The sequence below is a fragment of the Carassius carassius genome, chromosome 41 (assembly GCF_963082965.1).
Source record: "Carassius carassius chromosome 41, fCarCar2.1, whole genome shotgun sequence".
NCBI lineage: Eukaryota > Metazoa > Chordata > Actinopteri > Cypriniformes > Cyprinidae > Carassius > Carassius carassius.
The window spans coordinates 15757593-15780860 of NC_081795.1; the positions used below are offsets into that span (position 1 = coordinate 15757593).

The following is a 23268-nucleotide window of genomic DNA, read 5'->3' on the forward strand; positions in this document are numbered from 1 at the left end:
AGCACAAAGGGGACCTGCATGATATTAGACAAGTGGTTTTAAGGTGGCTAATCAGTGTATGTGAGTCCATCTTAAGTCCATCTCCTCCCCTCTGGTTTACACGCACATACGTGAGCACACCTGTGTAGGCCAGATCCTCCCCAGCTGTTGGATTTTCTCATTGGCTTCCATCCCTTTGTCCTTCCCTGCCTTGCAAATCCGCTAGTTAGCATGGATCAGGAACAGTGCTGACTGTGCTGACATCTGTACTCCGACAGAATCCAAACAACCTTGCGACGACATTCAGCCTATAGGGACGGACGCAGTTATTCTGAGCAATGTCAGACTGTGACATTTACACTGTTTGATTGACAAGGTGCAATAACAGGAATGGGAGACATGAGTGTCCATTATCACTTGTTGTGTTTTGTGAGGGCTTCCTCTCCTCAGGGCATAGGTTCGTGATGGTCTGTGAGTAATGATGTGGGCCAGAGCGCTCCCAAGTCCAAGGGCTGAAGTTTGGAGAAGCTGTTCTTATTAAAAAATCTGCCAGCTTTTCTCCATGTTCAACTGATTTTCTTGTCAATGATAATAAAGCACCATCAGCAAGATTACGTTGATGCAATAGCTGGAAATGGAACATCCCACGTTTAGTTCTGAGTTATTTGTCAGTCATGGATGTGCTATTTACCTCATGTCTTCAGTACATTACAAGTTTCGCTAGGCTGTCACCATCATTTTCATAAACATAACTATTTGGTTGTTGTATTTTTCATAACTAATTCACTTGCACATCTTGAACTCCATTATTCATATAATACTTGGACTTGTATAGCAATAGAGGTAGAATTATTTTTAATAATAATAATTAATAGTAATATTTACTTTTATTAATAACAGTAGTAGTAATAGTATACCAATAATATACATAAATGTATATAATTTCCATCACATTTGGGATTTAATATGATTAATACATTGTTGTTGTTGTTGTTGTTAAAAATAAAGTTATTTTATTAATAATAGAAATAACATTAATAATTATTATTATCTTAAAGTCTTAAAATAATCTTGAATCTTATTTGGGATATTATACAATAGCAATACATTTCTGTTAATAATTCTTCACTTTCATGTGTTATTTTGCATTGATTTGTTGTTAGTCACGTTTTTATTGAATTAAATGCATGCACTGGCAAATGTTTCTTTAAAAAAGTCTCAAGAATTGTCTCTTGCTATTACCAAATCATATTTTTATACCATCCATCCTGTGTTTCATCCATCCAGATAATGCAGCCATGTAAAAAAATATTGACCACTGGTTCTGTCAATATAATTTTACAAGCAAATCCTCATCTCAGTCTTTTACAAATAGTGTATGCTATTCCAAGGGACAAAAAAAGTCTTTGTAGTCTTTTTGTATTAAATGAAATCACTTTTTTCCCCATTGACTGTATGGCTTCACTGAGAAATACATTAGAGTATATAAGTGTGTTGCAGATATCATTTCATATTCTCAATCCCAGGTGTGTTGATTTAATGAAGCAGTAATCTGACAGCTCCTCCTTGTGTTTCGTCCTCTAGCAACAGCGAACAGTGTCCAGACTGACACTTGTGAAGGCCTGGAATGAGGAAAAGCTGAAGGCCTACTCAGATCTCATCGCCCTTGGACAGCAGATCTCATCGAGGTCAAGGTATGCCTCTCACCCGCCTAATTTAGGGATGAGCTTCTAATGAGGGGCTCTGAACCCTTTTTGGGTTTAATAGGTGAAGCCTTATTAAGATATTGCTGGAATCCCAAAAATTTCCTCCTAATCCTTTTTGCAGTAAAACACGGTAATGACCAGGCTCATTAAATTCATTCTCTGTCCTAATGCATTCACTGAGAGCCAGTGAATCAAGATTGGATTGATTTTGAGCTCAGATGAGATGAACTTGTAGTGTTTGCAGCAGGAGCTACAAAATGAAATTTTGCAACTGAAGCCCTGTGCTACAACTACAACAGTTTCAGTTTGAATGGTAAATTATTGAAAGATGTTAAACTTAAGCTTAAGATGTTAAGCCCCCCATAGTATGAAAACCTCTCGGATGAGGGACACAAATTGTTTTGTAGAGTCTCTAAGCAGTTCTTGCTGTTTCTCCAGGTAGAAAAACAATCTTTCACATTTGTTAAATTACAATTTTATCCATTCTTGTTTCTCCTCTATTCCCCAGCTGCAATTTGCATTAATCCATGTATTTCTTCCCTCCTGCACTCTTATCTTCACATTAGCAGCTCCTTTTCTTATGAAAGGAGGGGTGGGGGGGGGGCTACTACACTGAAATTCATAATTTAAAATCTCATTATGAGTCAACAGCCAATCATGTGACCTGTGTGCACATGCCTCATAGGGAACCCGCCTCAGCGCATTCACATTTAAAGCAGAGCCACTCCAAATTAAAGCTGACTTCAACCATGACATGCTGTTACTTAGCAACAATAATTTGCCACTTTGATAGACTGCAGAAGACGAGGATTTACGCCTTCTTCTGTGGGATAAATAAAGGCTATGAAAAAGTGTGAGGGAAATATTGCTGAATTTACCCAAACAGAGGCAGGCTGGCTGAATCTCTGAGCCTGCGTTCACCTTTTGATGGAACGTTAGATCTGGGTTAACGGAGCTAATGTCAAATAAGATTTCTGCTTCCAGTTGTTTTTCGACATTTGAGCATTGCTGTGGTGTAGTTTGATGCACACTTGAACTGGTTGTTCACATACTAGGTCTGAGAATGTTTGCTTATTGTCGACAGCACAATGCAAACATCATTTCGCTGATTCAGCTGCAAAATAGCTCAACAATAAGGATGGTCCACTGGTCTGTAGCCACTGGAAGCATTTTAGCCAAGTTAAGGGAGTTGTCACTTGTCCTATAAGCACTGTATCTTACATGCAAATGTATTTTTATGGCTTGCAAACTTTAACATTTGGTTGCAAAAATGTATTTTTTATTATTATGTAAAATTATGGCTTGCTGACAGCTGGAATCATGAAGAATGGATTCTAAATGTCACCAATTTGTGGTGTGCATGGCATGATTTTTCAGCAAAAGCATTTTTAAATGTTTTAAACAACTTTCTATTCATTGGAGAATCTCATTTACATTTTTAAGCTTAAACAACTTGGCTTCGTCATTTAAGCCTAAATTACTTTAAACCGATCAAGTTGGATTTCATATAACTTATAAAAACAGTTGAAATTTCTCAACTTATTTTGATGACTAAAAAGTCATGTAAAAAAATAAGTTGCATGACTTACTGATCATATAATTTTTTTTTTTTTTTACAGTAGTCAAGGCTCCTTTATTTGTATATCGCTTTATTCAATACTGGTTGTGTCAAAGCAGCTTTACAGTGTTAAACGGTAAAATAGATAGTCAATAATGCAGTTAAAGTCAGTTCATTGAGGATTCAGTGATGTCAATATCCAGTTCAGCTCTCTTCCAATGGTGTCTACAATCAGTCAAGTGTCCCCAACTAAGCAAGCCAAAGGCAACAGAGGCAAGGAACCAAAACTCCATTGGTGACAGAAATAAAGAAAAAAATCTTGTGAGAAACCAGGTTCAGTCAGGGGTCCAGTTCTCCTCGTGCCAGATGACCCTAGCATGGCGTGGTTTATTTCATGCTGCAACACAGGTCAGATTGTGCAGAGGACTTGTCTGGTTCCTGTGGTCTTGTGCCGATGCTTGAAATAATGAAAGTTCATTGAACTTAATTTAAATAAGTTCTGTAAACTCAAAATTTTGTTGTAGTAAGGTGAACTTAAAATGGTTGGATTTTCTAGTTCCCAGAATGCTTTGCATCAGAAAACAAGGAAAATAAATGTAGAAATTAAGTGTTATTTTGTGTGTTTTTAACATAGAGGGACATGAGTTAGTACTTAAATGTTGTGTTATGTTAGGATTTACATATGATTCTGTTATGTTGGTTTTGTAGTGTTACCGTTGTGGTGAAGAGTAGAGCCTGTGGTTAAGTTGAGGATGGACAACAAAAGACTAAATTTTAGTGTATTTCCCACATTATATGAGTTGAAAAATAGAGAAATTTTGAGTGAATTACTGTCTAATTATAAGTTGAGAAATATCAATATTTATAAAATAACTGAGATAATTTAAGGCAACTGGAAATGAAATTAAAAATTTTATGTAAACTTAAAACATTTAAAAACATCACTTAAATGTTTTTGTGTAATCTGTTACAAAATATTCTATAAAGAGTTCTGTGAACGTATTAGGGTTTACAATAGGGACTTTAAGCAACAGCTGCGAATGGAACGGCTACAGCGACCGGAAGTTTGCTTTCACACCGCCATAGCCAAGAACGTAAAAATCACTAAGCAACGGTAAACAGGACAGCGCAACGCGGCATTAATTTATTTATTGAGATACAAAAAAATGTAATTTAAAAAAGCAAGAGAAGGATTGCTTTTGGCATTAAATGACAATCTTTTGTCAGAAGAGGAGTTTTTAATATTGTATGACGTAAATAAGTCTAAAAACCTAGATTTACCATGTAAGCAATACTTGCCTTTTAACCTTGATTACATGGAGGAAGACGAATGCTTAAATGAATTTCGTGTCAGAAAATGTGACCTACCAATTCTGGTAGATGTTCTCGGGATTCCCAATGAGATTGTTTGTGATCAGAGAAGTGTTGTGGGAGGAGTCTGAAAAAATCATTAAAATTAGCTTAAGTTTAAAACATTTTAACACATATTATATAAAACACTAGTGGTACAATCATAAACTGATGCAAATTACAGTGTCATATGCCATAAAACATAACATTTATTTACCTAATCTCTCACGTTGTAGCGACTCCGGCAAATCAGTTGTTTTCCCGTAGTAGACCGTTAAAGTAGAACGTCACAAAGTAGCAGTTAAATTCGCGCATGCGCAATACAACGCCAGAATGGCGTTGCCGTTCCACCAGAGGCTGTTGCTTAAAGTCCCTATTGCTGGTTCTAGGAAGAACTCTGCTGCATTTTGGACCAGCTGGAGTTTGTTTATATATGCTCCCATAGCAACCATCCAATAAAGCATTACAGTAATCTAACCTTGCATCAAACTACCGGTAGTGGCAGCATTGCTTTGTGTGTGTTTGGCCACTTTTGTGGACGTGTAACAGAGTGGTGATATATGCGGAGGGTAATTATGTTTGGTGGTAGCCGAGCAAGTCTGATATGTTTCTGTGAGTAATGGAGGTGTTGAGCCCCCTCCAGCTGTTCAGCCCCGCAGTAATTACAGCACCCAACAGCTGCTCTTACCCCTCACATTTCCCAACACCTTTGTTTGTGTGTGTGTGTGTCTTTTTTATTTTGTTCTTTTAGGATCTGCCAGACCTGCTGCACACTCCTTACAAGATATTTGCTCTAATTGTCAGACAACAGATGTTTTTCACTGTTGTCTAATTTCATGTGTTTTCTTAGATTAAACTTATTTCATTTGATTGTTTGTATATGTGCATTAAATCATGCACAATAAGACCAAAAACACATCATGACTTCAAGATATTAATTCTATAATATTTTGTCTAAACAAATAAATGACAATAAAACAAAAGAAAATCTAACATCACTGTAAATGCTAAAGGTGAATTTATGCATCACAATGTTATAATGTACAGTATGAAAAAAAAAAAATGAATGAATGTTAAATATGTACAGAGCCCTGTACGTGACGTGGACAGATATATTTAGTGTGACATAAATATATTTAGTGTGGCAAAAAAAAGAACTTGTTCCATTTTTTTATTCATACTTTGACTTGATTTATTAATTTATTCGCTCATTTTAATTATTTGTTACCTGTTTTGAGAAATTAAGAATTTGTTCCCTTGTTTAAGTAAATCGTGGCAATGTTGTACTAATTTGTTCCCTTGTTCTGATTTAATTAAAATAAGCTAACAAATCAAATCACAGCAAATTTTAATTCGCGACCACGATTAAACTAAAACAAGGGAACAAATTAAGTTGTGGGAATGCGTTATATATATATTTCATGTCATGTTCAGGGCTCCATAAATATTCAGTATAAATTAATTAATTGATTGATATTTCTTAAAAATGTATTGATGGATAAAAAGAAATGGCACTAATATATTGTGCATCCCTATGCATAGTGTGCATGCAATGAAATGGAATAACACAATTTGTATTTGTAGTTTTACCACTCCATGAAAGGTAGAGCGATGCTTGTGTAAATTGAAGTCAGTCCCGTTCCTCTCCAGTGCTGAGGAATCATCCTCTCTGGGTGCTTATCGATCAAATCATTATTCCTGCACAATTAGAGTGTCTCAGAGGTGTTAGTCCTGACACAAAGATGGACAGCCTGCGCTTGGCTCCCAAATTATTCCCACCTTAGTTATTGAAGAGGTTAGACGTTTGAGGACACAACTGAGATCAAACTGCCTAACTTTTAGACGATGCTCTTAGAGATTCATCCACTAATTTCTTTTGCTTTAATCCCACATGCTATTAAATGATTTTTCATAGCGCTTTTATCAATTCACCATTATCTTTGTATACACTTTTGGTTGGCTTCTTAGAGTTAGATTGTTGGTCTGTGACAAGAAATCTGTAGCATTGTTATTTGGCGTAGATGGGCCCGAGAAACGCCCTCACTTTCCTTGCCCCATTGATTTATCAGGGCATTTCTGCAGGTAATCATTATTCTCTATGGCTACAGAGCAGCCAGATAAGAGTTGGGCTCATTAATTCTGTGCCAGACTGGGAATATCAGCTTTGGACATCAGCCATGGCCCACAAGACTGAGATGAGGAAGGCAAGAATCCCATCCTTTAGCTTCCACTGTCCTCATAGAGGAATGTGATCCCTTTGTACACTATAGCAAAATCGTACTTATCTGCTTATCTCTTTATACCTTATGCGTGAAGAGACTATAGTGCATTAAAACACATGAAGAATGACAAATTTAATTTGTTAAAATTTGCATTACACTATTATACTAATTTGTACAGTATATATTATGCTAACTTGGCACCATCCTGATTGCAAATGAACTTATATATATATTATATATATTATAAATTAACTTAACATATATATAATTACTACAATATGTTGGCTAATATATGTAATAATTATAATATATAATAACTACTTCACATTTTTGAATTCTTCACACTTTTCCAGTAATATTTCCTTAACAAAATAAATATATTAATAGAAAAATTAATGTAGTAGTTTCTGTATGTTCTAATCAGTGATATTGTTTCAAATCATGAAAGAGGTTTGTGTTGACTGACTTTGATGACATGTATATTCAGCAAATTTTGCAGTGCAGGCTGTAATATAATTTTTTTTTTCTCTCTCTAAAATGCACATTTGAGGGTAGCTTGAGTTGACCGTAGTGATAGTTTCAGTTAGGATGCATATGTAAATTTATGTTTGTTATCACAAAAACACCTGTAAATTATGAGTTTTGAGTTTTTATTAAAATTAACAATTGGTCTAAGTAGCACACATTATCATGATAACCACACATATAGCAACTCAACACCATGGTAAAATGTAACTATATGGTTTCTACTTATTTGTAGGGCTGGGAAAATAAATCGATGCATCGCGAATCGAGAAATGATTCAACATCGATTCTGAGATTTTCCGAATGCATCGCGATTCTTTCTTGAATCGATTCTGAGCTTAGTTTTTAACAGCAGATGGCACTGCATGTTTTAGAAACAGCCGTACTCGTATCATTTCCAAATCATTACACACACTTGAACCTAAAATAATCATTCATAAAATTCAAAAAGATTGAAGCGAATTACAAAGGTGTTCACGGTGGGATGGGTTTACATTAATCTTGCATCATAAAAGCATTCTAAGATTAAGTGAAATTACATGACTCAGCTGAACGCACAAGCACTCTTTCGCACTCTTCTTCATGAGCATTTGAGTGTGCGGATCAAAACTAGATTAGAGCGCCATCTGCTGTTAAAATCTAAGCTCAGAATTGATTCCAGAGGAATCGCGATGCATTCTGAAAATCTAAGAATCGATCCACGAATCGATTCTGCATCGATTTATCATCCCAGTCCTACTTATTTGTATGAAAAACATTAGTCTGAACGCATTTAGTATAAACGCTATGGCTTAATCAAAAAAAAAAAAAAACTTTAAAGGGGTCATATGATGTGATTTAAATTTTTCCTTTCTCTTTGGAGTGTTACACGCTCTTGGAGCATAAAGAAGATCTGTAAAGTTGCAAAGACTAAAGTCTCAAATCCAAAGAGATATTCTTTATCAAAGTTAAGACTCTGACACGCCCCCCTAAAATGGCTCATTCAAACACGCCCCCACATGTCTATTTCACTGTGGAAATATTTCACAAATGCTCACGCAAAGAAAGAAGGTGTGGTTTCAGTAACCGCAGTTAGTGTTGAAGCAGCCAGGTCAGGGAGACGCTGGGTGTATCTAGGCGAAAGCACTTTATTTGGCCTTCTGAAAGTAGATGCATTTAAGAATTTTAAGATCACTTACAACAGAACAGCAATGCGTTTTATGGATGACCGTTTCATGAACCTAGGAGAGGAGGTAATTCTGACTTTGCTACGGCAATCTGGCGCTTCTGAATCAGCTACTGTAAGTATGTTTTGTTATTAGTTTAAGTATTTTCTATTGAATGTTTGTGGGGACATGACCAGAACAAAGGCGGGGAGACACTTGTTTGCAGTCAAAAAAAGTTTATTGACTCACATCTGACACTGGAGACATTAAAGTTGACCCTCCTCATGGAGGCCCCAACTGACACTAAACCCTGAGAGGCCAAGTATGCCCTTTTTAAACTCAAGGGTCAAACCATCCCAAATTATAGGAAAACCCACAAAAAGAAAAATCATATACACACACATAAACAGCCACATAAGATCAACATTACAAAAATAAATTCAAAAACTGAACAATACATTACATATACACACATTCAAAATAATCAATAAACGATGACCCCCCTGCTCTGACTTGCCAGTAGAGTATGCCTACATTACCCAGAATTCCATTTGATTGTATAAAATACGAAAAAGGAAGGCGGCACTTCCTCTTAAACCCTCACCCCCAAACCATGCTGCAGTCATGAGCCCAGAGGAAAAAAGGTAAGGAAATAAAACTGAAACTTTAAATAAATAACTACAAAATAACCCTTTTTGGTGTCTCTTTTTCTTGACCTAATGTGCACCTTAGACCAGAACAATAAACCCCAAAAAACAAACAATATTAAACAAACATTCATATCAGTAATATAAACCAAACAAATATAAACAAAACAAAACATAGGGCATAGACCAAAGATTAAAGATGACTTATGACATCGTCACAATGTTCAAATGCAGAGTTTTTCGCGTTGCGTGTGTGTGACAGTGGAATCGAACTCTTGTTATAGTTTTATTGAGGAAAATTATATCACGATAATTATTGTTATCGATTTATCACCCAGCCTTTTTAAAAAATGAATTATCAGATGATTGCTCAAATCATTTGTATCTATCTGTTAGGGGAAAAAACCTATTACACGTAATTTCTAAATATGAACATCTTTAATTATACTTATTTATAGATAATTAATAGCCATATGCTTCAGGTAAAAGAGATCTGTAGGAAATTCTGTATTAATCATTCCCTTATGATGCCTCTTGTGATTGTTTAAAGGTCCTATGACATGAAAATTTCACTTTCTGAGGTTTTTTAACATTAATAGAAAGGAGTCACTTGCGCTTCAGCCTGGTTGGTGCTCACGGAACAGGACACAAAATTAAAGAGAGGAAAACCAAGGTCTAGCTCGGACCAAGGAAACAGAACCGGAGCACACAGCGTTTAATACTTTATTAATAAAAACTGACTAACGTTTCGACGCTCATGCGCCTTCTTCAGAGTCAAGCAATGAATGGCAACATACAGATTTTATAGCATTGAAGTTCAAATCATTGGCCACAAGCCTAGATGGGTGTGGTACATCAATTAATTAATCATAATTAGGCACTCAGGTGTACACCAGTGTGAATTACAAAAAGCATGAGAGACCCAGTTCCTCATTCAGACCATTAGGTTCCACTGTGTTAAGAGTGAAAATCCAGAACGCCTCTCTTTGTAGTAGGTACTTGACTATATCGCCGCCTCGTTGGGAGGGTAGAATTCTTTCAATCCCCCAAAATTTTAAAGACGCATTAGAGCCGGGATTAGCTTGTACATAATGTCTCGCAATTGCATAGTCCATATTACGGTTCCGAATTGCTGCTTTATGTTCTGCAATGCGTAATTTAAGGGGGCGTTTCGTCTGTCCTACATACACTAAACCACATGGACATTTCAACATATAAATCACATGGGTGGTATTACAATTAATAAAGGAGTAAATCTTGTATTTTTTACCTGACTGAGGATGGAAAAATTGCTTGGTATCATTTGAATTAGAGCAATGGGTACAATGTCCACATCTATAAAAACCCACAGGAGGAGCCGTCAACCACGTAGATTTAAGTGAAGGGCTCATGGTTGTGTGAATCAACCTATCTCTCAGTGAGTGCGGACGCTTAAAAGTAATGCGCGGCGGTTCTGCACAAATATCTTTAAGAGCTGGATCGCTCTGCAAGATGTGCCAATGTTTCTTAATCACATGCTTTATTTCTCCGCCAATATGAGAGAACTCAGTGGAGAAGCAAAGTCTTTGTCTAGAGACTAGTTTGGTTTTAATCAAGAGATGTGATCGTTGCGTCGATCTAGCTCGTTCATAAGCTGCGGAGATGTCATTTTCAGTATAGCCCCTATTACGAAAGCGTTCTTTCATTTCTACTGCTCCGCGCTCAAACTCGGCATCGTTACTACAATTTCTTCTAAGCCGTAAAAATTGGCCAATAGCAATATTTTTAATAAGTTGTTTAGGATGATGGCTATCTGTTCTGAGGATAGTATTTCTGCTAAGAGGTTTACGATAGATCGATGTTACTAAACCTCCTTGGGAATTTTTGTGAATAGTCAAATCAAAAAAGTTGATATTGTCTGTAGATTTTTCTACTGTGAATCTCAGAAAGGATGTGGTAGAGTTAGAGTTAGAGTTATAGGCCATGAAAATCTCCAATTCGGACAAGGTCCCTGTCCAGATGAAGAAAACATCATCAATGTATCTCTTCCACAAAGGAATTTTAGGAAGAAATAAGTTGTTAACAGGATTATCGATGAATTTAGCTTCCCAAAAACCCATTACTAGGCATGCATACGATGGTGCAAAGCAACTCCCCATACTGACCCCACGCTTTTGTAGATAATAATGGCCCGCAAATTGGAAATAGTTCATTGTTAAAATGACTTCTGACAATGTCAGTAAGAATTCGTTGGGAGGAACTATATCCGTGGCCCGTCTCTCAAAGAAGTGTAGTAACGCCTCAGTCCCTGCTTCGTGAGGAATGCATGTATATAAGCTTTGCACATCACAAGTTACCAACATGAAATCATGATCACATTCAAACGAATCCAAAAGTCTTAATATGTCAGATGTATCGCCTAGAAAAGATGGTAATTCACATACATATTTTTTCAAAAAGAAGTCTAGATACTGTGACAACGGTTCAGTTAGACAGCCAATACTAGACACAATGGGCCTGAGTGGTGGCTCAATAAGGGATTTATGTATTTTGGGAAGTCCATAAAACACGGGGCATACAGGATGTTTTACAGTTAAAAAATCTTTTTCTTTTTCAGTAATCCAACCCCTATGTAGTGCCTTCTCCAATAGCTGATCAATCTCCACTTTATGATGTTTTAGGGGATTTTGAGTTAATGGAGTATAGCAATCTTTGTCATTAAGTTGGGACATAATACTCAAGTTATACTTATCAGTACTCATTACAACAATCGAACCCCCTTTATCAGCAGGGCGAATAAGAATATCTAATCTCTTTTCTAGTTCATTCAAACTCTTTAATTCAGAATGTGACAAATTAATTTTCTTTTGGCGTGTTTTTTTACATATCTTGGTGAACTCGTTTTCTACTAGATTTTTGTATGTAGTAATAGAATGGTTCAGATTCGAATAAGGAACAAAACTAGATTTCTTTCTGAAAGGTGTAATCTCTCTAGTAGGTGCCATGTTATCAACAGTGGAAATTGACTGCACCGAAGTACCCATGATAGGCCTAGATAGACTAGATTTAGGGGGAAAAAAAATTCTTAAGTTGAAGTGATTGAAAGAATTTAAAAGTATCTACCTTGAGTTTGAATGGAGTAACAGCGTTGGTGGGGCAAAAAGATAAACCTTTACTTAACACTTTAGTCTCTCCCTCGCTTAAATTGAATCCCGAGATGTTAATCACAGTCTGTTCCGGTTGCGTGGATTGCGTGGGGAGCGGCGCGTTGGTTCTGCTGGAAAGGCTCTGCGACCTCTGCCTCCTCGACCCTCTCGAACCCCTCCTTGTCCGTTTAGACGGGGAGGCTTGTCGTAGGGAAAAAAATTTCTAGTACCATGTTGACTCTCGGCGTCACTGGTTTGAGGAGAATCCCATTCGCTGGCGGAGGTGGAGAGCCGGTTTCTGAGGTTACGTTGGCGTGTAGGCAGGGGTTTACGAAGACGTCTTTGTTCGTCTGTCCAGTAGTAAACTGATCCTTCTGCATAATTCTTAGTGTCTCGCTCATACTTCTTAATTTTGTAACTTTGTAGATCCTTTTGAAAGGATTTAAGAGAAATAGGGATCTTGTTGGTAATTGTGTCGAAGGTCTCTATATCGACTTGCGTCTTAATGCGCGTCTCAGCTTGTCGCATTTCCGTGTTTATCTTCTCTCTCTCTGATGTAGTTTTCGCTATAATCAGCAGCAACAAATCCAAGGAACATTTATTTAGTACTTGTTCCCATTTACGCATAAAGTCTGGATCATCTAGACCAAAGGAAGGTGTCTTTTGTAAACGCAATCCGCGAGGAATTCGCTTCACTCTCCAATATTCAGACAGGGTGATCGAATGCCAGAGGAGCCTTATGTCTCTCTTTTTCAAATCTTCTAAGTCTTTGCTGAGAGAGGCAATACATGGCTCTGGAGGTTGTAACATTTCTTGAAACAATGAGTGCGAAAGTATAATGTTTGCACCTTGCTCATCTGTGTAAGAAAAAGTCTCTGATTTCTTTTCAGTAGTGGCATTGATAGATGCAAATGTAGCCATTGTGCGGCGAGCTGCAACGTGAAGGAGGTTGTCCTAAAACCTCTCACAAAAGCAAAGCAATAGAAAGGAGTCACTTGCGCTTCAGCCTGGTTGGTGCTCACGGAACAGGACACAAAATTAAAGAGAGGAAAACCAAGGTCTAGCTCGGACCAAGGAAACAGAACCGGAGCACACAGCGTTTAATACTTTAATAAAAACTGACTAACGTTTCGACGCTCATGCGTCTTCTTCAGAGTCAAGCAATGAATGGCAACATACAGATTTCATAGCATTGAAGTTCAAATCATTGGCCACAAGCCTAGATGGGTGTGGTATATCAATTAATTAATCATAATTAGGCACTCAGGTGTACACCAGTGTGAATTACAAAAAGCATGAGAGACCCAGTTCCTCATTCAGACCATTAGGTTCCACTGTGTTAAGAGTGAAAATCCAGAACGCCTCTCTTTGTAGTAGGTACTTGACTATATCGCCGCCTCGTTGGGAGGGTAGAATTCTTTCAATCCCCCAAAATTTTTATGGGTTTTTTAACATTAATATGACTTCCCCTAGCATGTATGTGGTCCCCAAGTTTCAAAAAAATTTTATCGGTGTAAATCGAGATTTTGCTATCTTTCTCTGCCTTTGAGAAAATGGAAGCTCAAACGGGCTGATCTGGAATCTCCTCTTTGTGACGTTGTAAAGAGAAATGTTACCTCCCCTTTCTCTGCTTTGCCCGCCCAAATATTTACATATAATTCAGTCGCAATGTCAGCAAAGGCGTTACAAACAAACTTTTATGATATGGATTCAACAGCACCGGCACAAACAGTGAGTAACAGTGTTCATTAATGCCTGATCTGTGATCAGTGATTTCTGATGTGTAGTTAATCATTCAAGTTCACACAGACTTTCTTTCTAAATCGTTTAATACTGTTTATGCATCAGTGAATCAAGCCAGTGACTAAACGATCAACTTCACATTGTTTCTCTTAGTAGCATGAAACAAATCTGTTATTTAAATTGTGATTTAACTACAGAGAGCGATCAAAGAATGCTCCCTTTTTTCAGAGCTCTCACACATCGCCAGTATATCTGCACACTTGCCCAAACTGCCGTTGCAATGAATGACGCTGTTATGCTGAACAACAAAGCTCTTACTGTATTCATGTGGTGTATTCATGTGTTTGCTGTTAGTTGTGGTGAAAGCATTTTGTGAGAGAAAACGTGTTGCAATAATGACGAGATGACTGCATTCACGCGATAAACAGACTCTGTCTATTCAATACTCATCACTGCAGCCTTTCATGTGATGGGAAAAGATCGAAAAAATAATTATATAATCAACAAATCCACGATTCGTTAATCTCGACAGCTGTAGTATATATATATATATATATATATATATATATATATATATATATATTTGAGAGGGGTCCACATGTAATATGCATTTCGAATGCAAAGATGTGAGCCAATCACAACAGTTGTCGTTTACTCGGAGTCTCACAGCAGACACGCCCCTTCAAACAGAGCATTCAAGCCAGAGGGCTAATATCAGGATATAAAAAATGCTTTTTATTTCTAAATTTTAAATGTAAAAATCATACTAACAATATAAGTACACCTAAGGAAACATTAAAAAGCATTTAAAGAAAAGGAAATAATCCATGTCATGGGACCTTTAATGAATTATTGCATGCAGTTTTCACTTATTATTTAGAATGAATTTGTTTTTAATATCCATTAATTTGGCTTTGTGGTGTGTTCATTTCTAAACCATTAAACCGTTTACAGTTACGATCCTTCTGATATCTTTTTCACATCACATGTCTTTTTGTGATTCTCTCAATGGCTCGGAGATGTACATCTATCGATGTCCAGCGTAATAGAGTGCTAACAGCTCAGCATGATGAAGACTGAAATAAGATAAAGCCTCACCGAATGGGTCTTCGCTCTGTCACAGGATGAGTAATGTCTTTTCAACAGCACAACTACTCCTACACACAAGCAGAGCCATGAAATAATGCTGGCCACACCACAAATGAGGCCGGTTTTCATCCAGCGGGGATGTGTCACTTATTTGCTTGCCAAGGATTATTAATCAATACTTTTCATGATGTTTTCGAAGGTTCAAACGGAGTACGTGACCTGACTTGACACCAGTTTGTTTCAATAACCAATCAGACATCAGAGTTCATGACGACAGAAATCGTATTAAAGTAAAATGAATTTGCATTCCCAGCATGTGGTATATGCAGCCCTCATACCGTTCGTCCTGATCACAGCAATATCTATGAGGTGTGATGTGAACGCTGTCCTGTCGTGTGTGTGTGTGTGTGTGTAGGTGTTTAAATGAAATGATCTGGCCGTCTCAGTCTCCATCATCCACAGAAAAACCAAATCATCCTCCACGCGCCGCTGTGCCCTTGGGCTGTGTGTGCTGATATGATTCAGAGTGATTTTGTGTCCCTTTTTGTACCGTTAAATCTAAAATTTTCAAAGAGTCAGGGCAACATCAGCTGTCTCCTGCAAAGCATGACTGTGGATATTTTAAATGAAAGCTACCAGAAGGAGTGTGTTACAGTGATTTTAATGCTTTTATTAAATTTCTGCATCACCAATACAATAATAAAGGCTCCTATATGTTTGTTATGGCCAATAGCTGATAAATGGATAATTTTGAAATTCTATACTGTTTTGTCTAAATAAGTAAATAACTACTTATTGTAGTGTTTTATTTAAATTACGTATAACAGTGTTTTTAAAGATTAGGTGTTATATAATGGCTGTACTGTAGCTGTCAAGCAATTAAAAATTAATTACATGATGTGCCAATAAATGAAATCTCAATCTGAGATCACAAATCACATCTAATGGCAAATTAATCATCACACATCAATTTGGGATGAGAAATGACCATCCAAAAGATGGTTCAGAGGTGGCCTGAATGCATTTTCATTGCAATTAGAATTGTGTAGTGCTATGAGATTAATGGGGTTTTAAAAAAAGAATATTGAAATTATTTTTTATTTTTTTATGAGATATGAAACTAAAACTGCCAGTAGGTGGCAGCAAGTCATTGTCTTGTTAAAGAGTGAGCCATTTGGTCATTCGTTCAACCACTTTGTTCAAATGGCTGATTGATTTAGAAATGAAGCAAGTGACTCTCTTTATGAATGGCTCACTGAATCATTGGCTCACTTGATTCTTTTAAAATCATTCACTAAGAAAACACCACTTCCACTACTGATACTCAATAATGCGTTGAAAAGTATTGAAATTTCAATAATAATTAAATACAAGAAAATGTAATATGCAGAATTGAATCCAGTAACCAATATCATATGGATATATTGTGCATCCCTAAAAGTAAAGATACTAATGGACTGTGAGTTGGCATGGGTGAGGGTTCATATTTTACAAGAGAAGAAATTTGCTTATCCAATAAGATGAACCCAAGATGAAGATGAGTCCGATTTATGTTGACACTTTTATGATGAGCTCATGTTGTGTTTGACTTTTTTATGTTTTATGTTTTTTATGTTTATGAACTACAGTTTTGTCCCTCTTGTCTTTTTGCATGTCCTCTAGGGAGTGACATACTGTGGCGAGAGCTCAGCCAGTAGCTTGACAATGGCCAACGTACCCTGGCACAAGGAGGTCGTCTACTTTGTGCAGCAGCTTGCCAACCTGCTCCCACACTATGAAATTGCCTGTGAACACGGGCACTCCAACTGTCTGTTACTCGCACACCACAAGGTAACCCTGAAGAGACATGCTGTTCATCGCTGCTGTTCTACTCCTGCACTGCGTTTCATAGAAACGGAACTCGTATAATTTCCTTCTGACTTAAACCACTTTTTAAAGATGTTGTAAATAAAGATGCCACTGCCATTTCTGTAAATCTCATTGAAAAAAGTGTTGATATGGGCACTTGCATTAAACTGCCATTCAAGTGAAGGGTTAAACCTTCCTTCCTGTATTTTTATGCTGTCTCCTGACACAGCGCTAGTCATTCTTACAGCCATGCTTGTTTTACATTAGTTTATTGTGACAACTTCTGTAATGCTTTGCGTAGGCAGTGAGCCCTTACCAGCGCTGTTCTCTCTCTCTCTAAAAAGCATATTTATGTGCAAGTGTTAGGTGGTGCTTCAGTATCCTTTTATGATTTGCTGTTTGTATTCTGAAATCAAGTACCATACATTTCTGCAAGTGATTCTATGGTGAATATTTCCATTCTAACACACAATGGGGCATTTCACTTACCCAAATAACATTAAGCCTTGTGTGTTTTCCCTGCTTAAAAACATCTGAAATCAGTCTGGTCAGATCCTCCCAGCCTCATCAGGTGTTCTTTGCTGGTTTAAGAGGGGTTTTGGGGACTTGCGACCTGCTTAACCTACTTAAACCTGACCGGCAGACCTTCAACATTTACTCAACCTCATTTCGTTCCAAAGAGTATGACTTTTAGAAGATATTCTGAAGCTGCTTTTGTTAATATAGGCTCCAAAATCTAAACAATAAATGGTTAAATGCTATAAAATTTAATCAATGCAATTTAACTTTTGAAACGGCACAATCAATGGATGATATACAGATCGAAATACACAAAAACACACACAGTTCTTCAAATATGGGTATGTTTTCTTTTAATAATTGCTGACAAGTCATGTACTCATGATGCCCGCACTCATTTTTTTAGTCCTTTGCTTTGTTTTAGTTTTTTTTTGGACTTGGAAAACATATTTCGCTCCATGTTTGACCCAGTAAACTCCAATATTATTGTGCTTCGAAATGCTATTATGGAACAATTCTAATTTTACATAATTTTTGACATCCTCCTGAACTTTTTTTTTCATGCAATAACTGATATCTTATACCGCCCCAGACATATCTTGTCCTTCCATTTCCATGCTTTGTACTTACTTCTGCTGAACATGTTCCTCACTTATTAGCTTAATTTCTAAATATCCTATTAATTAATTCAGTTTATTTCTCTCTTCAGGAGAAGAGGGGTCTCTTATATGCAGTAAGCACATGTTTCCTACTTCAGTGTGTTACAAACATAATTTTGGTGTCTTTGGAAAGAAGACCCTTCTGGGCTTTACTTTTTACCAACCAGATTTGATAATGCTCAAAAATATTAAAAGTTATAGACACTGAAGTGCATTGAATTTTTTTAACACACTTAAATATTTTTTTTATTTGATATAAAAATACATGGAATGAGTCCTGGAGCAATCTAGAAAAGTAATGGGTTGAAAGCCACATGTCTCATGAGTTTCTATTTCAAATCTGAATAAGATATCATGAAAAATGAGACTTCTGCAAATATTTTTATGAGACTATGTCTAGAGCCCCCACCCCCCAAATATACAAAAATATATTTCCCAATAGTATTGAAGGCTTCTACAAACTACTTGGTCAGTAAACATAACACTGCATAGTTTTTTCAATTATAAAACACTAGACAGAAACTTAGACATCATATAAGTGATTTATTTGAGCACTAGAAAAATACAATAAGAATAATTTGAGTAACAAAAATAAGAATAATAAGAAAAATAAAAAAAAGATTTAACTTTGTTTGCCAATTACAGAAAATCCTGAGATTGCTAGAAATGCAGCATTTACAATAATTACGATGCAAATAAGTGCTGATGTGCTGATGGCCGATTATACAGATGGTAATAACACAAATGCGCCATATAGTAAATAATCCACTCTCCCTATTCATATAGACGCGTTCACTCTGATAGCCGTGACCATTCAGTAATAGCGAGCTGATTTGGGCTGATTTGCACTCAAACAGATGGTAATCATGCACATACATTCACATTCAACATAAAACACTCTCACATATATAAAAACTGTTGAAAAATAAAAGAAACAAAGAAAAAGGCGATCGCTATAAGTTCCGCCTCCATCAGCTGACAGGTGCGTCAGAGCGCGTCACGAGGGAGCGCCAAAATTCAAATATACCAACCTGCAAAAAGTCATTTCAGGGAGGTATCCCCCCCCCCCCCCCAAAAAAAAGTAATAGAAATAATAAAAATAATAAAAGAAATACATCTCAGCTGTAGTCACCTTCTTAGTAAGACTTAGAAAGATCTGAATGGGAGAACTGAGTTATATTGGAGCAGCCTTCCCTGGGCTTAGCCTCCCTAACATGTTGTGGTCCCTAACAGATATAAAAGAATAAAATATTATTTCTATAAGCTATAGGCCTATGTAATTATTCGTTAATTATGTTTAAATATGTAGATTACTTTTACTATTTATATAATCTGCTTATACAATTTATGTAAACTGCTTTTATTTATTTTCCATTGCAACTTTAAACAGGTCTAAGGAGTTTGTTGTTGTCATGTAGCCTTGGCAAGTAGCCTGAATAATATGCAGATGAAATTAAACTTGTCAACTCATCTCAACATGCCTTTTGCAATCATATAACCCTCCATGGGCAATGCTGGAGCAAGACTGTCATTATGTTTGACACCTATAAGACAGGAGTACACTTTCGTGTAGTCTGCCGTAAAATGTGTCTTATACTTTTTTTGTTTTGTGGCACTCTCCCTCTGCAATGGTGCTCCTGTTTCTAGATAGACATAACTGATTAATTTTGTTCGGGACAAGAGATAAAAGCCCGCCCACACTGACAATTGATTGGTTGATTTGCAGAAACAGGCCAATCAGGATGCTCTCTGTCTTACATGCGCTTCGCACACACGCACATTAGCACACACACGCAAGGTCTCTCGCTCCCTCTCCCTCTCTGCCGTGCGTGCGCTACACGGTTTGAAACACAGTATCTGTTTCGCATGCGCGCTTTTGCTCGCTCGGTCTAGATTCCGGGAGATTTTAACTAATTTGCGGGTCTCAGGGAGCCGCTTTCAATATGCGGGAGACTCCCGGAACTTCCGGGAGACTTGGGATGTCTGTGTACTGCGTTTCCATTGCTCATGTTTTTATGTGTACTGCTTACACAAATGTAGCAAATACAGTCTTTATAAGCTTTCCATTGAAAAACAGTGATCTGTCATCGATGCTTGAGGCTTAGATCTTTATAATGATACATAGATTTTCAAGATTAAATTTGTCCCGTTTCATTTAATCTATTCATAAACACTGACACGTGCAAGTTGAGGGGCATTCAGGACGAGGGTGTCGGGGTGCTGGCTAACAGGCCAGCATGTAACAGCCCTATGTAGGAGCAATAGTAATAGAGATGCTTGCCATAGCAAGCACTACTAATAAGAGATGCAGCCTTGAAGCATGTTGCATTTTTCAAAAAGCCTTAGCTGACCTTATGAACATTCATTAATTCGTAAACAAGATTACCCATTTAAACTTTAAAGTCCCAATAGTCTCTCAGTAACTACAACAGACTGAAGAAGCCCCACAGCACACCGTACAGACAAGAGCATCATTAATTTTGGGTAATGTTCATAGTGTTTAGGGAATGAAAGAGGGGCTGCAATCTGTGTTTGGTGATGTGGTGTCCCAAAGCCACATTTGCATAGTGACTTCATATGCTCAGTGCTCCCATTTAAATGCGCAGAAGCAATTTTACAAATGAATGAAGCCTTAAAGTGCATTCTCTCAATGGCATTGCCATCTGTTGGCAGGGCAGATGTGGATAGTCTTGCACTCCGAAAATAAAAGGGCTGCCAGTTTCACTCTCTTACATGGCATCTAAAGTTCAGTATTCCTGTCTATTTTCTCCATTTTGGACTCTACTTAAGGAAGCCAGTTTGAAACTATAGCTTGCCAAGTTAGAAGTTCATAATTTATAGTTCAGCTGCCCTTTGGGATATTTATCTGGCATAAACAAATGAGGATATTGATTAAGGTTACACCTTCAAACCACTTTATTGATAATGCTATGTTAATTATATCAATTATCAACCATTTTTATCTTATTGGTCAATATTGTCAATTTAATTTGTCTCATACTTTACATTTATATTGTAAAACTTAAAATGTTTGACTTTGGCACACGAAAACCCAGTTTTATTTGTTGTTGTTTTTATGTTTTTTTTTTCATTAAAGTGAACAGTCCTTGTGAAAGATAACTCGACTTCTCAACAGTTTGGGAGAAAGATAAGTGATTTGGATTATTACTTAGTCAGCTTGCTCAGTTGTTAAAGGTGTAAACAATCTACTAGCAATGCTAGTTTTAGTTACTTCCCAACACCTTGCTTCCTAATGGGAGTAATATAGAAGAACGATGAGCCAAACTGCATCTGTATAAGATTGACAAGGAGGGGAAGAGATCTTTAAAGTGGTTCGGGAATTATCTGTGGCCTTCCCGGAGAGACGAGTTGGGCCCCATGGGAGCCTTCATCTTCTGACTGCTGAGTAACTGTGAGAAGACTATGGAGTGATTCACCTCAGCAAATTACTTTGTAATAAAAACATGCAGCCGAAAAAGAAGGTTCCCCAGAGGATGCAAACTGCTTAAGGCCTTACAGACTGAGTGCAGAGATAGTTTTTGAGGCTGCCTCTAGGAAGCTTCAGGTAAGCAGCTTAACAGAGGTAATATGACACGAAGATAAAGATCAGATTTTTGGCACTGAACTAAGAGGAAATGGTGGCCCTGGCATTTTCAGTAGGTTGAAAGTATGCATGCTTCTCAGTTGTTGTGCACATGACCAGGTTGTCTTTAAGGGCATAGGGCAGCTTTCAGCAAGTTGGACAGTGGTTGTCCTCAAGAGAGTCTGCAGTGGTCTGATCCTCTCTTGAAAGCTTTGTTGGCTTGGACAGAGTTTGTCTTTGGATAATTGCAATACTCTTCAGGAACTGTCCAAACTACAACTTTGCAACAGCTAATATTCCTTATTCCAGGTCATTATATTTCAGCTGTTGTGGTTCCTCAAGTCTTGACTTGAAAGCGTTCTTCTTTTGAAAGAGTTGGACCCTAGCTAGTCTCCAGCAACCCAAACAGGCACCTCAGCAATGTCTTCAGAACAACATGTACTACAGCTGAATTGATTTTGAGGCAATGAGGAGGTCTTGGAAAGAAAGGGCATGTCGAGAGATGGGAGGAACAGGAGTATGGTGCCTATAGCTGATTGCATCACCATGCTGAGCATGGATCACCATACAGCATCTCATCAGTGCAGTGTGAAATCTCATCAGTGCAGCTCCCCACTAGGATTCTCTACGCCTGTGTGTTGGAGAATGGTTTAGAGGTGCTGATGGAAATTAATTAAATGTATAGTGTAGAAAAACAAGCAGAACTAAGCTGTGCCAACACCCTCGCATAGAACCAAAGCTTGAGAGTCAAGATTGGATAAGATTGATTGAAACAGAAGGTTTGCTTGAAAGGAACGGATGGAGACCACATGTCCTGCATCTCAACTCAATGTTCAAGTTTGTGAGTTATACTTTTAGCACATCACAGGCTGCACCCCAAATTGCAATCTTAATATTATACAATACAATTTTATTTGTTAAGCACATTTAAAACAACCGAGGTTAGCCAAAGTGCTGGACACTGACTTAATTGCAACAAATTTTAAAAACACATAACATGAGCACAATACACAGTTTAAACAAGTGACAAACTAAAATAATAAAATGCAGAAATGAACTCTCAGGCTGGTTTAAAGGCCAATGAATAAAAGTGAGTTTTAAGTCGTGATTTAAAACTGTCAAGGCTGGGAGCCACTCTGACATGCATAGGCAGATTATTCCACAGCCTAGGGGCCACGACTGAAAAAGCTTGATCTCCCCTATTTTTAAGTCTTGTTCTAGGAACAGATAAGAGTAGTTGGTCAGCAGACCTCAATGACCTTAGAGGAGCATGCATCTTCAGTATATCATCTATGTAAGCTGGGGCTTGACCATGAAGAGATTTAAAAACAAACAATAAAATCTTAAACTGTATTCTAAAACAAACAGGTAGCCAATGAAGAGAGGCAAGAACAGGCATAATGTGCTCTCGTTTACGGGTTCCTGTAAGGAGTCGAGCGGCAGCATTCTGAACTATTTGCAATCTAGAGAGAGAGGCCTGGTTAACTCCTATATATAAAGCATTACATTAATCCAGGCGAGTGGTGATAAAAGCATGTATAACCCTCCCCAAATCTTTGAAAGATAAAAA

General features: G+C 37.3%; 1 pseudogene; it reads left to right on the plus strand.

Moving 5' to 3' along the window:
- Positions 1 to 23268, plus strand: part of LOC132123108 (S-adenosyl-L-methionine-dependent tRNA 4-demethylwyosine synthase TYW1-like) — a 68044-nt pseudogene that overhangs the window by 43326 nt on the left and 1450 nt on the right.